Here is an 8,163-nt window from a genome sequence, read left to right as displayed (position 1 = left end):
TCTGGACGGGTAATTATCCTAAGATGCGCAATAAGACGGAACCCAGTCAGCAGGAAACGAGACTACTGTGTATTCAATGTTCTGACTCGTTTGCAGAGTCCGGCTTTAAAAAAAAAGCAAATAACTTCAGTCAAAATCACGTTGACAAATGCATCCTGATGGGGTGGGTTGGGGGGTAGAAATTCTTTTAAAAAGCTCTTTCACAGTGAAACTTAGAGATCAAACTCCATTGTCAGGATCTGTATTTTAAAACCAGTCTACCGCTTGTCTCGAACTCTGATGGTAAGTGAGTACATACATCCATGTCGTATTATTCGTAATTCGAGATAAGAGGCATCAGACAACAGAGTCTTTGAATCTCTGCAACGAAACATCGAGCCAAAAGAACTGTTGGTGTTTCGATTTACTTACACAAACATTTATTAACTTATGTTGCATTCAAGGGTCCTTCGCTCGAATTTTTCTCGTCAGCTGTTTACATTTAAATATTTAGGTAAACAAGACTGATTATACCTGACATTCTGCAACATAGTTTCCGTGGTACCATAGACGCTCATAGACATTGTGGTCTGTTTATTAAATTATATTACACAATTCTAAATGCAGTAATCATTGTTTCTCAGTACTCAGGTAAAACGGTTTTTTTACACAAAACAATGCTAAATGAGAACAAATAATTACACCCATTAAGTCCCAGGCTTCGCAAACGAGCGGACAAAAGAGACAAATCCAAGACAAACCAGACCAATCAATGCGTGAAATAATAAGCCAAATGTCATATATGTCCGCTTGTGCAAGAAACCCCACTTTCACAGCGTCTGGCGAACATAATATCTATAATTTCTTTACACAAACCTGGATCTACACCAGTAACAAGCAACACCGCCGGGGGCGGTGCCGGACTTTCTACTCGCGCAATTCTGACAAGAAACGTTTTTAGCTACGGGCCTTCCTGGCAAATTAGGAACTACACAAAGCCCTACATAGAGAAGCACGAAACAACAAGACACACTTCCTTGGCCCTGGGTCAAAGGTCACTGGGTTCATTTCAAATGATGACCCCCCTGACCTCAGATTTTTAAGCGACGTGAAACCGCTTTATGCAAAACCGGTTGTTTTTCTGGGAGAGCTAAACCGACGTTTCTGCTGAGAAATATGTATTGATATGATTATGTGTGTACTTCTTCGTCAAAGTCACTGCACCTTTTTCAGTTGCTCAAGTCGCATGGATACATCGCCGGAAATTTACAACCTTCGAACACTAATGCCACCGCTGGTAGGAAAGTGAAAGATTAATGTTTTTTTGTTTTCAAATTCATTCCGTTTTACCCACCCATGGTTGTGTACGAGTATTTAGAGTTTCAAACAACGAATATTTGAGACACCTATCATCTGGCTCGTAAATTTGCACATACTGAAGTTCAAAATTAAGTGCACATGTGATCTAGGGAGGATTATTCAGCTTTGAGATATATTTGTTTTAGCAACATGTACTATGTTTGTGGCCTGTCACAATCAAAACATCAAAACGTTTTCAAAATATTTACGTTGGTTTGGGACGTCAGGCGTGCTGTACGTCAGTCTGCTTACATGCATCAAATGGGTTTTTTGTACCTTTCCTTGTTAAATATTAACGCAAGAATTCTAAATGAAACGGGTACGTGTGAAATATTGCTATATTCTTAAAGAATATTCAGCTTATATGCAACGGTTTTTATTTCATATTTAGGTTCCATGAGCTGATACAGTTACGATCGAGTGTATATGGAAGACTGAAATATTTAGAAAACCAGCCAATCAGCTCAGTAGTAATCCACTTGACAAGCGCTTTAGAAATATTTCTCTCGCTCAAGGATTTCTGTCATTTTCTGTATTTCGAATTACGGATGGCTTTAAAATATCAATGTCAAGGCTATCAGATAAAGTATATATTATGGTTGTTTCTGTCTGAGGAGTTTTAGACTTCAAGCTTGGATAAGTACCCGTGTATTACTAAAATAAATGAAAAGGTTTGTTTCCTAACTTTAAGAGAAATTCTAAATATGAGCAGGTCATGGCATATCGTGATTATATCATAATACATGTATGTTTTACTGTTTCTATCTACATCTACAAACAATCAAGCTGAGTCAAAGAATTTCTCCTGTTGAAATGTCAGAAAAACGCCAAAACCTCCCATGTTATCGTGTCCGTATATATTTCAGCATTATCTGCATGTGCAGGTTTGTTTATTTGAAAGAAAAAAGAACGACCACAGAGTCTGTTTATTATGAAATAGAAAACTGAAAGAAATGGTATTTAATTTGCATATGATTATGTCACTCATACCTTCAACAATACAAAACATTCTCTGGCTGGAGAAGTTTATTTTTAAAAAACCCAAAACATTAGCTGAATTAAGATTGGAATTGAAAATAAATCTGCACCCACATTCACCTTGCAATGTTTGAAACGGTTTAAAAGTGTGCCTACAAAAGCTCCTTTATCGGTAACAGTGCAACCATCCACAAACGTGGTTGTTGGCTGGATATGATACGAGGGCTGGTCAAAACTTTCTAAGCCTACATAACGTTTTAGACAGGTGACATGAACTAATCTTAGGAGTCTTGTTGGACAGTATTCTTCGTCAGCATTTCCAGTCATTTGCTTCAGATAGATTAACTAGTTCGAAAGCAACAACTCTAGATGATGACGCACGGTATGGACGGCCCTCTACATCCATTAATGCAGAAACAGTAGAAGATGTGGGGAAATGTATTCTTGCAGACAGTCGTGTAACAATTGCTGAAGTTGAACGAGAAACGGGTCTAAATCATGGACCCATTCAAACTATTATCCATGATCATTTGGGCATGAACAAGGTATCTTGGGTCCCAAAGTTTCTCAATCCTGATATGAAAGAAAGTTATGGCCACCGTGTTCTGGGATGTGGTAAGCCATGTTGAGAGTCAAAAGACTATCACTGGTGCCTATAGCTACGACACTGATCTACGCCACAGACTTAGATAATCCATCAAAGAAAGGCGCCGTGGTTTGTTGAGGGCTGGAGTTCTGATCTTACATGACAATGCTTCGTCTGAAACCTCTCGATTTGCAAAGTCTGCAGTACATCAATGTGGCATCGAAGAACTTCCTCATCATCCATATTCACCTCATCTGGCCCCAAACGAATTTTACCTATTTCCAAAATGAACATCTCCGTTGAAACGCTATGCCGGTATTAACGACCTCCAATCTGCTGTAAAAGAGCATTTGACAGGACTTCAGCGTTCCATGCACATGGAATTGAGGAACAGAAACACCGATAGTGCATTACAATCAAGGGTGATCATGTGGAAAAATAAAATATTAAAATCTGACCAAATCGTTTGTTGTCTATGTTAGGCTTAGAACATATTGACCAGCCCTCGTAGGGTTGATTTGTATATTTCCACCTGTAGTATCGTTCCTAGTTTGGATATGATATGGCTAACTTGTATATTTCCATCCTTAGCGTCACAACAGTTCTTGGAATTAGATATGATGGGACCAACTTCTATATTTCAAACCAAAGTGACAAACCGTTCCTGGATATGATATGGCTAAATATATCTCCATCCTAAGCTCCATCCTATGGCTAACGTATATATTTGCACTACAACACTACCAGTTTATGGTTTAAAAAAAACCCTGTTCATGGATTGGATATGATATGGTTACTTACCTATTTTTAACTTTCGAGTTCCAACTGAAAACAAATTGGATATTTAAATCAACTGATCGTGCCCATAAATCGAAGGAGTGAGTGAATATTGCTTCACGCCGCATCTGATATCTGCTTGAATTTGCTCATATAATTTTGAAAACCTGCTGACCGAAATGGAAATGGTTGATTAATGGTTGATTAATGGTTCAATAATGTCACAGTGTACATTCACAGTGTACCGCCTTCGAACTCAAGATTCACAAAAGAAGCACTACTTCTGCAATATCGAGCCAATTCGTCAAAGATCGTTTCAACATTATGTCAAATTTTATCAACATTATATTATTTTGTTATTCTATGCCAAACCAGTTTGATTCCCACCATGGGTACATCTCTGATGTCGCCCGCCATGATATTGCTGGAACACAGATAAAAAGTGGCCCAAAATTCACTCACTCACTCTGCCTGAATGGCAATGATACTTTCTAAAACAACATTAAGTCAAAATATGTCAACACTACAGTTTGCTCAACTTGACCTGATACTAATGCATTCCGTGACCGTGTCACAACTGGATGGGTCTATTATTCTGAAGGGGTCTCCATTGTCAGTTGATTGCTCGAACAGCCTTGTCATGCTGAACAAGGCAACCGTTTGACATGTCAGTGTCGAGATATTGTCTGCAATGTCCTAACTTTCTTTCAAAAGGAAGCTACAGATGGTTTAATATTTCTGATCTATGCGTGCGCAGCACGAAACAACATTTATAACATTCTCTGCTCCCCTATTTAATGAAGTTGACTCGACCGGCCGTTTGTGCCATTAGGCCTTCCTGGTCATGCATTTGGTGAGTAGTTCAGGGCAAGCTGAAGACGCTGATGTCTCCAAATGGTAAGAATCATGTGCCAACACTATTCTTGTTTCTCATTACCAAACATTCAACGCGACCCTCAGCTTTTCATTTTTTACTTTGACCCCCAAAAGGTGAATGAATTGTTACACCACTATGTTTTGATTTTCTATCGGAGAAAAGGTGTAAATTTCCACAAAAATCAAGGCATGTGAGACACAAAATAAAATAAAATGTAAAAATAAAATCTGCCATCCAGACCCATATATATATTCCTTTTTAAAAGGTGATGAGAAACAAGAACAGTTTTTGTGTGGCCTACTAATGTGTCTTAGCACAATCTACAGTGGAAGCTGTCTAAACCAGCACTCATCGGGACTGAAGAAATAATCAAGTTTAGGCAACATGCCGGATTGTAGAGCTGATGATAAGTGTACAATCCACGGACGGGACTGATATTTTATGCCGGTGTTGACAACTTGCCGAATTGGTCAGATACTGGTTTTTACAACTTCCACTATATCAACCAAATGTCAACAATATATCAGTAGTATGTCATCATTATGAAAATAACGTGTCACACTATGTCGAAACCTCACTCCACAACATGTCATAAATGTGACAGAATGTGTCAGCGATATGTCTCTAAGTCAACAGAATGTCAAGACGTAAACGCCCGTGAAGTTGCGGCTCAGAACTGATCTTCAGTAACCCATGCTTGTCGTAATCGGGTGGTCAGACTTGCTGACTTGCTGTGTTGATCACTGGATAGTCTGGTCCAGACTCGATTAGTTACAGACCACTGCCACGTAACTAAACTCACTCACTCTAGACTTAGACACTATATTTCAGTATTAGATATGCCTACGTTATCAACACTGAGAAGACGTAAACACTCTGCCTCGAGAATATTCTAACACTGTGTCAGAATACTTCAGCATTTTGCCACACTAAGTCAAAACAGTATCAGCATTAACAGTTGGCACATTGTGTCCGCATTGTCAGCGGTTTAAATTTGCTACTAAACCAATTAATTTCACAATGTGTCAAGACTTCGTTAATATTACGCATTCAGTATATAAAAAAAGCTACTAGTATCTTAGAAACCTAGTGGAGCGGTGGGGTAGTCGAATGATTAAAGCGTCCGCAAATCACGCTGAAGACCCGCGTTCGATTCCCCACATGGTTAAAAAAGTGTGAACCCCTTTCTGGTGTCCCCCACCCAGTGAAACCATACTCCTCGCACACCCACTTACAAGCCCAGTAGGTAATTACAGTGGAATCTGTCTATTACGAACTGGCCTGGGGAAGACTCATTTGTCCGGATTATAAAGCAGTTCGGATTAGTCGACCTTTATTCCCGCTACCGTAGAAAATGCCATGTTGAGTTACGTACAGTATATTGTCGTGGATAAATATTGTTCTCATAACAATTTGATTGGTGGGACTGTTAGTCCGTAATCCGTATTCAAGAGAGTCTGGATCATAAATCAAGCTTTAATGCTAAATTTAGAATAATTTTGTTGTAACACTGAGAGTCGTCCTGATTTTGAAGAAAACCGGTTTACTAACATCCCGGATCTGACAGAATCCACGGTACCGCCCAACACCACTTGTCATCCACATCCTTTGCTAAGAAACAAACGTCCCCCCGTTTTTAACCCACTCATTCAATGAAAGAGATAATGAAGGTTAGGCTACTTTCCCGAGCGTTAGTCTGTCACACATAAGGCACAGGTTTCATTCTCGCGGGGGCGGCACGTGAACCTCTTCGTTTCGTTGTATGGCTGTGTTACACACTCTGATCTGTGAACAATGATTCCCCCTACGCGTTTGTCTTCTTGTCGGTTACTGGCGGACATTCAGTACACATTTTAAAGGCACAATGTCATTCATTTTCGACAATCTGTTTGGATATATTGTTTATATTTCGGCATATACTGTCACTTTAGCTTCCTATTGATGCGAAAACCTTAGTGTCCTTTTCGACCTGCCTGAAATCTATAAATTAAACTTCGATGCGAACAACTTTCAAACAGAGAACACTTGACATATATAGAAAGTAAACAATTGCTCCGAAAATCGAAAAATGGCGTACACAGTGATATTAGTGTTTGCCTGTAGTGAGCGACTGGGTGGCCTTTAATGTCATTCGTATATTGTGTCTGATAGTGCAATATTCATGCCAACAAACAGGACTTCCTTGTGAGGACGTACAACATCATACGGCCACAGTATGCAGCTGTAGGTGTTTTACTATAGTTGCTGTTTAGTTAGCTGTTGACTAAATAGTTAAGTCGTTCACACGTCCTGAGCTCATTTCATCAGAAAGAGTTGGGTTGTGAGTGAGTGAGTTAAAAGATAGAGACATTTTGCCAATATTTCAGCCATATCGTGACTAGTGAGTGAGTGAATTTAGTTTTAGCAATTGTGACTAAAGCATGTTATTGATTATCAATACATAAAGGCCTAACATGAAAGCCTGTCAAGGACATTAAAACAACTAGATTATCATACTAGAAAGTTAGAACTAGTAATAAAATCTAAAACATTTTAAAAACAGAATATAGATTTCCAACAACGGAAGGCAGATCACCATACTAGGGACCATGGGGACTTACAGGGCTTTTGCTAATACATGGACCCTAGCTGGATTGAGTTGTAAGAACGGAAAGCGATATCATTCGTCTAGTATCCTCTGTGCAGCAACACCTGTTTCACTATAGCTGTTGTTTAGTTGTTGACAAGCTTTCTAGATCGGCAATACATTCTGAGCTTATTTCCCCAGTAATGTATTTGAAGTAAAGCAGTCAGATCGAGGTAGGTCAAGACGCACCGTATGCATGTCGGTAGAAGACTGGGGTCATGTTGTTGTTATTGAATGTTTATCTCAAAATTAGCGGACCGTGACAACTTACTTGTTGGACGATGTCAGTCTGATTGCTGGGGTACTCTTGTCGAATTGATGACCTGGCATGCAGGTTCTCCTCACCCGGAGTCCAAGACCACGCACCACAACACTGGTGATCAGGGGAGATACGGGCGCGACGCGCTGTCGTCTGCTGACAAGTGTGTCTTTCACAGGACCTGTCTTAGTGTCACCTTGATCGACGGGGGACATGCATACATTAGTCACGTGATTGTAAGGGGTATTTGATGGATGGGGGCTGAAAAGGGGGTTTTGAGTTTGTGATAGAGCTGTTGAATTGACAACAGTTTGGGGGCAACCTACAAAACAGAACACAATACAACAAATGATAGTGTACTTTTCACCAGCAAGCATGTATGTTTTCCCTTGGGGCCGAGATATTCACCTATGGACAGAGGATAGTGAATGAGACTGGCACTATTTAAGTTACATTCTAAGATGCTTCGGTGAAAGATCAAAGGCGCCGACAATACTTTATCAGACGATAATGTGCACTTTTTTGCATTACGTCACAATGTAACCCACGTCACGTGCTTTAACTATAATAGTTCAGAGCGAAAGTGTGCTTTATTACACTATACATGGTGGTAGAACGAACTGTATTTCTTAATTACGGCATGGTTGGGTTCATGTGGAAGTCCTAATGTAATGCGTCCTAAAGTTCATCATTCATATCCCAGTAACATAATCTGGAATCAG

General features: G+C 39.7%; 1 long non-coding RNA gene across 1 annotated transcript; it reads right to left on the bottom strand.

Annotated features, from left to right (window-relative positions):
• Positions 1 to 2,180: 2,180 nt before the first annotated feature.
• On the bottom strand, positions 2,181 to 7,629 carry LOC137282429 (uncharacterized). Its single transcript, XR_010956810.1, has 3 exons — positions 7,454 to 7,629; positions 3,704 to 3,727; positions 2,181 to 3,238 (listed from the first exon to the last, which is right to left on the bottom strand). It is a non-coding gene; the product is annotated as an uncharacterized lncRNA (long non-coding RNA).
• Between the last annotated feature and the right edge of the window lie 534 nt (positions 7,630 to 8,163).

The sequence above is a fragment of the Haliotis asinina genome, chromosome 1 (genome assembly GCF_037392515.1).
Source record: "Haliotis asinina isolate JCU_RB_2024 chromosome 1, JCU_Hal_asi_v2, whole genome shotgun sequence".
Classification (NCBI taxonomy): Eukaryota; Metazoa; Mollusca; class Gastropoda; order Lepetellida; family Haliotidae; genus Haliotis; species Haliotis asinina.
This window is presented reverse-complemented; position numbering and strand designations above follow the sequence as displayed.